Genomic DNA, 9,027 nt, shown 5'->3' on the forward strand with positions numbered 1-9,027 from the left:
AACTTACAGCATTCTTCTCACACTTTAGTTAACTCCGCATCATTGAGTGGAGTTCTATGATATGACGTTCCCAGTGCTCTGCTTTCTCAACCATTGAGAGACCACAGGCACAAGGGGAGAGCAATACCTCTCCTTAACTCTCTCTAAGGAAGAACCACTTTTGTCCCTGTTTCCCTAAGTGCCCCTAACTAAATGTAATTCTGGTTCCTTTAGCCAATTCAGGCAAAATTGAGTGACCTGCATAAGAACTGTCATTACCTAGGACAAGTGCATATGCAGGTAGCCCGGCTAGCTCAGTCGGTAGAGCATGAGACTCTTAATCTCAGGGTCGTGGGTTCGAGCCCCACGTTGGGCGGTTTGTTTTGTGAGTTACTTTTTATTTCACCTCATGGTTTTCCTTCATTTTCAAATACGAAATATCTAGAAATATTTATATAAGCATTTATAATGTGTATTTGCTCATTACTGGAACCTCACATGCTGTACTTTCCAACATATATACCGTATTGGCTTGATTATTTCTAAAGAAAAAAATTACTTAGTAAAAAAACCATAGAATATATATGCTGCCACTCTGCCCCCCCCAGATATGCTGCCATTCTGCCCTCCCCCGAGATATGCTGCCACTTTGCCCCCCCCCGAGACATGCTGCCACTCTGCCCCCCCGAGATATGCTGCCACTCTGCCCCTAAGATGTGCCCACCCCCCGACTTACCAAAGCAGACTCCCGGGTGTCTTGCGGGGCCGGCAGGGCACATCTACGCAATACGCGTAGACAACTTCTGGTGCCGGCACTTCCGCCGTGGGAAGTGCCGGCAAAGAAGATTTTTAAAGCGCATCGTGCAGATTTTTAAAGCGCATCGTGCTGTCTCAGCGTCTTGGAGAATAGGATGCAGGTCCCCTGCAGTGTTGCGGGGGATCTGTATCCTAACCCTGCTGTCTGTCCGGCGTCCGGAACTGCATGTCCCGGGTGTCGGGTGATACGAATTGCGCATTCTTGTGCTAGACCCCGAATATAGGCCACACCCCTGATTTTAAGACTTAAAGCGGGGGAAAAGCGCGGCCTATATTCAGGCAAATACGGTATATATAATATAAACGTCACCTCAAGGACCCTACTCGGTCTGTTTTTACCGCTGTACAAGAACATTAGTTTAGTAAAACAGTCTGAAGGCTCTATCTTTTAAGAAAACCTACGCCCTCCAAGAAAAAGTAAGAAGCTCTTAAGAAAACCTCAATATCTTTTATTATTCGGTTTTCATTTCCTATTATCCTTTTTTCAATTTAGGTATTTATGTAATAATGACAAGCTTAAGAAATACACTGCACTTGTCCAAACGATTACAAACGTTATGGTGGGTAAAGGTGATGGAAAACCCTTCCACTTACAATTAAGGGGGTAGTAGAAACATTATTAAACATTCATCTACAAACACCAGACAAGCCAGAAGGCTTGTTTTTCCTCAGAAATCTCATGGTTCTGCCACAACCACAAGGGATTCTGGGTAGGCACATGCAAATAAGGTAAACAATAATCACCTTTTCCCCAAACTACACACTGAGAGGCATTCCTCAGAGAGAGCAATACAGTGAGTTTCTGTAGTGTAGTGGTTATCACGTTCGCCTCACACGCGAAAGGTCCCCGGTTCGAGACCGGGCAGAAACATTTTATTTAGATTACTAATTTTTTTTTTTTTTCGATAAGTCATTTTTTCATATCCGAGCTTTAAAAAACATCCTTGTTTTAATTTAAAAAATCTAAATTAGGCCTAAACCTAGACATGAAATTGCTTGTATGCTGGTTAGCACGCAGTGTATCAAGATAAAGAGCAATCTCTCACAAAACACTAGTTTTACTGTCTAGTATTTGCTATAATGAAATTGACACACAAGAAACACCTCTGTATGTATTGTATTGAGAATACCAGCGACAGCTAGCATACAGCAGAGTGGCGCAGCGGAAGCGTGCTGGGCCCATAACCCAGAGGTCGATGGATCGAAACCATCCTCTGCTATCTTTTAATTTTTTATTTATAATTAATGTTTACCTTGTACATCCAATTTAAATTTGTAAATATGTTGTTCACTAACACGTCTGTACTGTATTTAATGTAGTCTTTTCCGTTATTAAATAAAGTGCACACGAGACATTGTCACACAGCGACATCGTGTGGTAATAATAAGAATAACAGCCGATTGTATTGTGAACCAGCAAGCATGGAACTGAAATGACGGTGCTTATATTAGAGACAGGTGCATTCAAAGCAGATCTTGTTCCGAAATATTTTGCCAGACAGTAATAAATGTGATGGTTTACAAACAAAAATACTGGAAAGGCTGTTGGAACGCTCTGTACACCTGTATGTATGTATGTATAAATGGAAAGGACATAACCATTAAGCAAGTTTCTGTAGTGTAGTGGTTATCACGTTCGCCTCACACGCGACAGGTCCCCGGTTCGAAACCGGGCAGAAACACTTCTTTTTTTAAATGTATTTATTTATTAAACTCTGTGTATTAGAACAGGATCTCCTTCTTAACACATTGGGATTTACTTCATAACTATGCTTTGCCGTTCAACCATTGACAAAGACACGAGTCCAGCACAAAACAGGCATTTCTATTCCCTAAGGAGCTGAAAATGTGATTTTGCAGCTGCAGTCTGGCATGACTTGGACTAAAGTAAACTCTAAACCCTCCTATATCTAATCTCTTATATCTCACCATATGAAAACAGAAATCTCAATGTATTCCTACATAAATAAATAAATCTGTCTCTCTCCTTAATACCTGCTGTTCCACAAAAACGAAACCATTCTCCCGCGGCTTAGTAGGAAGTGTTAGAATGGAGGGTTCACCAGTGTGGTATGTGGAAGATTTTAGGCTTCTTATTCTTCAGCATAGCCTGGAAGGACTATGTACAGGGCTAAATACTCTACTCTAAGCAGCTTTCAGCAGTGGGCTATTTAAGGGTTACTATTTCAAGAGTCAGATGGTCAGCTCATTTAGAAATGGTTATTATGTATGTAGGAATCAAAGATGTACCATAGACAGAAGCATTCATCCGTATATATCTATGAATGTTTAATATTATGCAGTAAACATTTACAAATTGTCGATTTTTTTTTCTCACACAATTGCAACCCAGACTTGTAACGTACACATTCCCAAACATTTATTCATGTCAAAAACATTTTAAGAAGACAAACATGGAAAAAGGAAAAGTCATCAGCAAATTCCACTTCCTCCAGCACAGACTAAGAGGAGCCAATGCTGTGCGGATGCAGCAGTTTTATTGAATAGCATTTATCAGTTGCAGAGTAAAGTGGCTTGTTAACAGATTTCTGGGAAAAGCAAAATGAGTGCTTCCAATATGGCACCATTTACAGGTCATGTGACTCCATATGGTTATGCAATGTAAGCAACCGTATTCTGAAGGCCAGGTTCATCATATTTACCATGCAAAGTTTAGCATCTGAGATTATCTGATAAAGTGTCAGGGGTAGGCCATCAAAGGGTAGATAGCTGTGCTTGGGGAGAAGATGGTCAGAAGGGTGGAGGAGTGTTTAAACTAGGGAAAGGGGGGGAGGGAAACTACAATATAGAAGGGGAAGATAGTGTAGATAGAGAGCTGGGGCTTATAAATGTACCTGGGGGTGGAGCAGAGGGAGGGGTTAGAATAGTTAATAGGGATAGGCTTCATAGGGAAAAAAACCATACACCTCTAAATTGTATGCTTACTAATGCCAGAAGTCTGACCAATAAAACTGACGAACTGGAGTTAATAATGTCTGAAGAAAATTATGACATAGTGGGTATAACAGAGACATGGTTGGATGATAGCTATGACTGGGCGGTTAACATACAGGGGTATAGTCTATTCAGGAAGGATCGGAAAAAAACGAAAAGGGGGAGGAGTTTGCCTTTATGTAAAGTCCAGCCTAAAGGCCACACTGCGGGAGAATATATGTGAGGGAAATGATAATGTGGAGTCATTATGAGTAGAAATATATGGAAAGAAAAATAATAAAATACTGATCGGGGTTTGCTATAAGCCACCAAATATAATGGAGGCAGCAGAAGATCAATTATTAAAGCAAATAAACAAGGCAGCTAATCACAATGAGGTGGTTATTATGGGGGACTTTAACTATCCCGACATAAACTGGGAAACCGAGACCTGTGAATCTCATAAAGGAAACCGGTTTCTGACTATAAGTAAGGATAATTATCTGTCCCAAACGGTACAGGACCCGACCAGAGGGGGCGCCCTACTGGACTTAATATTAACCAACAGACCTGACAGAGTAACTAATGTGCAGGTCAGGGGACATCTAGGAAATAGTGATCACAATATGATGCATTATAACTTGTCCTTCAATAAGGGAACTCTTAGAGGAGCCACAAGAACTATGCACTTTAGGAGGGCAAAGTTTGATCAACTAAGAGAAGCCCTTAACACTGTAAATTGGGAAAATGTCCTCAAAAACAAGAGTACAGACGCTCAATGGGAGATTTTTAAGAATATCTTAAATTCTCACTGTGAAAGGTACATACCGTATGGGAATAAAAGATTCAGGAACAAGAGAAAACCAATGTGGATAAATAAAAATGTAAAGGGGGCAATAAATGGCAAAAAAAAGGCATTTAAGCTACTAAAACAGGAAGGCAGTGAGGAAGCACTAAAAAGCTATCGGGAAAAAAATAAAATATGTAAAAATCAGATAAAAGCAGCAAAATTGGAGACAGAAAGACTCATTGCCAAAGAGAGTAAAACAAACCCCAAAATGTTCTTTAACTATATAAATAGTAAAAAGGTTAACAATGAAAGCGATGGCCCCTTAAAAAGTAATGAGGGAGAAGTTATAGACGGGGATCAGGAAAAAGCTAATCTATTAAATATATTCTTCTCTGCTGTATTCACAGAGGAAAATGAAATGCCAGGTAATATACAGCAGGATGAGATAAATGCCCCAGTACATGTCGCCTGTCTAATGCAGGAAGAAGTGCAGTGCCGCCTAAAAAAAATCAAAATAGACAAATCACCAGGTCCAGATGGCATTCACCCCCGCGTTCTAAGGGAGTTAAGTAATGTAATAGACAGACCCCTATTTCTAATATTCAAGGACTCTATAGTGACAGGGTCTGTTCCCCAGGACTGGCGCATAGCAAATGTTGTGCCAATATTCAAAAAGGGGACAAAAAGTGACCCGGGGAATTATAGGCCTGTTAGTTTAACTTCTGCTGTGTGTAAACTGTTTGAGGGTTTCCTAAGAGATGCTATTTTGGAGTATCTCAATGAAAATAAGTGTATGACTCCATATCAGCATGGGTTTACAAGGGATCGGTCCTGTCAAACTAACCTGATCAGCTTTTATGAGGAGGTGAGCTCAAGACTGGATCGGGGTGAATCGCTGGATGTCGTATATCTTGATTTTTCCAAAGCATTTGATACGGTGCCACATAAAAGGCTCGTACATAAAATGAGAATGCTTGGGCTGGGGGAGAATGTGTGTATGTGGGTAAGTAACTGGCTCAGTGATAGGAAACAGAGGGTGGTTATTAATGGTACATACTCTGAGTGGGTGACTGTTGCTAGTGGGGTACCACAGGGGTCAGTTTTGGGTCCTATTCTTTTTAATATATTTATTAATGACCTTGTAGAGGGATTGCATAGTAAAGTATCAATCTTTGCAGACGATACTAAGCTCTGTAACGTGGTTAACACAATAGAGGACAGCGCACAATTACAAATGGATCTGCATAGGTTGGAGGCTTGGGCTGGGATGTGGCAGATGAGGTTCAACACAGATAAATGTAAGGTTATGCACATGGGGAAGAAAAATCCAGGCTGGGAATATGTATTAAATGGGAAAACACTGGGGACGACTGACATGGAAAAGGACTTAGGAGTTTTAGTTAACAGTAAATTTACCTGTAGCGACCAGTGTCAGGCAGCTGCTGCTAAGGCAAATAAAATCATGGGGTGCATCAAAAGGGGCATAGATGCCCACGACAAGGAAATAATTCTACCCCTGTACAAGTCACTAGTCAGACCACACATGGAATACTGTGTACAGTACTGGACACCAGTGTACAAGAAAGATATAGTGGAGCTGGAGAGGGTTCAAAGACGGGCAACCAGAGTAATAAGGGGAATGGGAGGACTACAGTACCCAGAAAGATTATCAGAATTGGGGTTATTTAGTTTGGAAAAAAGACGGCTTAGGGGGGACTTAATAACTATGTATAAATATATAAGGGGACAGTACAGAGATCACTCCCAGGACCTATTTATACCCAGGACTGTATCTATAACAAGGGGACATCCTCTACGGCTGGAGGAAAGAAGGTTTCTACACCAGCACAGACGGGGGTTCTTTACAGTAAGAGCGGTGAGATTATGGAACTCTCTGCCAGAGGAAGTGGTGATGGTAAACTCAATAAAAGAGTTCAAAAGGAGCCTGGACGTGTTTCTTGAAAGCAATAATATTACAAGTTATGGATATTAGATTAATAGGGACAGAACGTTGATCCAGGGATTTATTCTGATTGCCATATTTGGAGTCGGGAAGGAATTTTCCCCCTGGTATGGGGCAATTGGCATCTGCTTCATAAGGGTTTTTTGCCTTCCTCTGGATCAACACAGTAGGGACACAATATGTATATAGGTTGAACTTGATGGACTTTGGTCTTTTTTCAACCTTATGAACTATGTTACTATGTTACTATAGGGGACAGGCTTTTTTCTATGACCCAATAATATAGCAACTGAAAACTTTATGACAATATGAGAGTTTGTGGTAGCAAACATGCAATGAGTTAACCTAAATGTCCTGCTCTTGCATCTTCCCTACTGCCCTCTTCCATCAGATTCTAAAGCATATATGAAACTATGAATGGGTACCATTGGCGTGGGGTATCAGTTACAGGAGAGTTTATTGAAACCAGTTAAAGCAATTGCCTTGTTAGCGCAGTAGGTAGCGCGTCAGTCTCATAATCTGAAGGTCGTGAGTTCGATCCTCACACAGGGCATGTAAGTTTTAGATTTTCATATAGAAGCATTAGTATTTTGTAAAATTACGCATATGCTTTTACAGTGAGAATGTAGTTTTTATTGTGTGTGACTACTTACAAAGGACCTACCACAAAATCTTGGAATTAGGATTTTCTACTAAAATAGAAAAAAAAAAATCACATTTTACAATCTTACTTAAACTTTTTTCTATACTGTAAATTCAACAGCTGAACAATGACCAATTTATGTTTTGCAACATATTATTACAGTCATACGGCACATACATATTTTTTATGTACCAGTGGGCTACATGATGATTTAAGGGGTTTAGGGGGTTATTGATTTTTTTTAAATAATCTTGTCTTGCTTGGATATGTGGCTGCAGTGACCTCATCCCAAGTGCACTCTTTATAAGTGCACAGATAAGAGTTACACTGGACTATCCAGACATTGGTCTTCATGCTTTCACCCAACTACTCACCATCATTAATGTCCACCATATCCTTTTCTCCTACAGGTATTATCACATATTGTATCCGACCAACCCATGAACCTATCATCTCCTGCCGTAACCCCTTGGTATGTCTGTCTTGCCTGTATCCATACCTTGTTGATTTCAAAGGGTTAACTTTGGTGACCTCTTGTCTAGCTTAATTGCAATTGTTAAGGCTTTACTCAGATAAGTTACACTGGAGGGAAACTGCAACACCATCTCCCCCAATCAATAACCATCATCCTAATCACGTCATCTGAACAATCAACTCATCCCCATCCAAGCAGTCCTCTCCTACTGCTTCACTTCCATCTCAACCGCCGACTAGAGTGTAAGCTCATGTAAGGTCCCAGGTCCGTGGTCAGACGGCTACCATGACCCAGTGCGCCCAAAGATGGCGTTCAGGGGTTATTGCGCAGTAGCGGAGTGGTCAGGGCCTGATGCAGGGCGACCGTGCCTTCCAAGGCGCCGAGCACCCAGGGTTGTGCAGCCACATATCAGCGCCCTGCCATAGCAGCCGATGTTTACCAAAACAAAGTGATATCCTGCAGGCACCCTGGAGCAGGCATGATACATAGCACTAGAATCATGTGCAGGATGCTGCAGGCTGGGAGTAGGGAAGCTAAGCAGAGTACAGGAGAAACAGAAACGTAGTAAGCAAGGGGGACAGAGCAAGGAGCAAGGGACAGGGGGACAGAGCAAGAAACATAACCAGACAAGACATACACGATACAGGGCACAACAAAGGACAGGGAACAAGGCAAGGAACACAGGGGATGTAGTGAGGAGCCAGAATCCTCGAACGCTTCTCCTTTAAGCAAGGATAGGACATCTTAACCAGGACATGGGGAGAGGAGAGAGGAACCGAAATCCTCAGATGATTCAGGGAAAGGAGGGCAAAGGTACATAAGAGACAGGCAAACTTGAATACAGGAACTAGCCTAGGACTATGTGATAACAATTGGAGATTCCATCACATCATATGGCCATAGCATGCTTAGCCCACCACTACACCAAAGTACTCCAATTTACGGTGAGTCCTAACGCTAAACCCTGCTTACTGAATCACTAATAAGCTGAAACCAAACATTGAATCTAAACACAAAACCAAGGACATACCTTTAGACTGCAGACTGGGGCAAACAGAGCACACGGGTGGGGCACACATTATAAAGGAAACAGAGCTAACACAAAGAGCAAGACTGGAATAAAGGAATCAGAGGTACAGGACAGAGCATAGGGAAATCCAGGAATGGATTACTGCAAAGGGAAAACTATAGCAAGGACTAGGGAAACTGTAAGAGGACAGGGAAACTAAAGACATGCAGATCCTCTGCCCGGATGGGGCCTGACAGCTCACAAGAGCAGGGCCCTCTTCTCCCTTTGTACCACTTTGTGTGAGTTTAATTGATATTTCTGATTGTAACAGCACTATGGAATCTGCTGGCGCTATATAAATACATATAATGTTATAATATAATTTATTTATTTTTACTTATAGCGGAAGTGGTAAGGG

At 41.5% G+C, this 9,027-nt stretch overlaps 4 non-coding genes across 4 annotated transcripts; all 4 read left to right on the top strand.

Moving 5' to 3' along the window:
* Positions 1-282: 282 nt before the first annotated feature.
* Positions 283-355, top strand: TRNAK-CUU (transfer RNA lysine (anticodon CUU)). The gene has a single exon. It is a non-coding gene; the product is annotated as a tRNA-Lys (tRNA).
* A 1,238-nt stretch (positions 356-1,593) lies between these two features.
* On the top strand, positions 1,594-1,666 carry TRNAV-CAC (transfer RNA valine (anticodon CAC)). The gene has a single exon. It is a non-coding gene; the product is annotated as a tRNA-Val (tRNA).
* A 738-nt stretch (positions 1,667-2,404) lies between these two features.
* TRNAV-CAC (transfer RNA valine (anticodon CAC)) lies at positions 2,405-2,477 on the top strand. Its single transcript has one exon. It is a non-coding gene; the product is annotated as a tRNA-Val (tRNA).
* A 4,485-nt stretch (positions 2,478-6,962) lies between these two features.
* On the top strand, positions 6,963-7,035 carry TRNAM-CAU (transfer RNA methionine (anticodon CAU)). The gene has a single exon. It is a non-coding gene; the product is annotated as a tRNA-Met (tRNA).
* The last annotated feature ends 1,992 nt before the right edge of the window (positions 7,036-9,027 follow it).

This window comes from Sceloporus occidentalis, unplaced genomic scaffold (assembly GCF_023333645.1).
Source record: "Sceloporus occidentalis isolate IW3139 unplaced genomic scaffold, rSceOcc1.0.p SCAF_174, whole genome shotgun sequence".
Classification (NCBI taxonomy): Eukaryota; Metazoa; Chordata; class Lepidosauria; order Squamata; family Phrynosomatidae; genus Sceloporus; species Sceloporus occidentalis.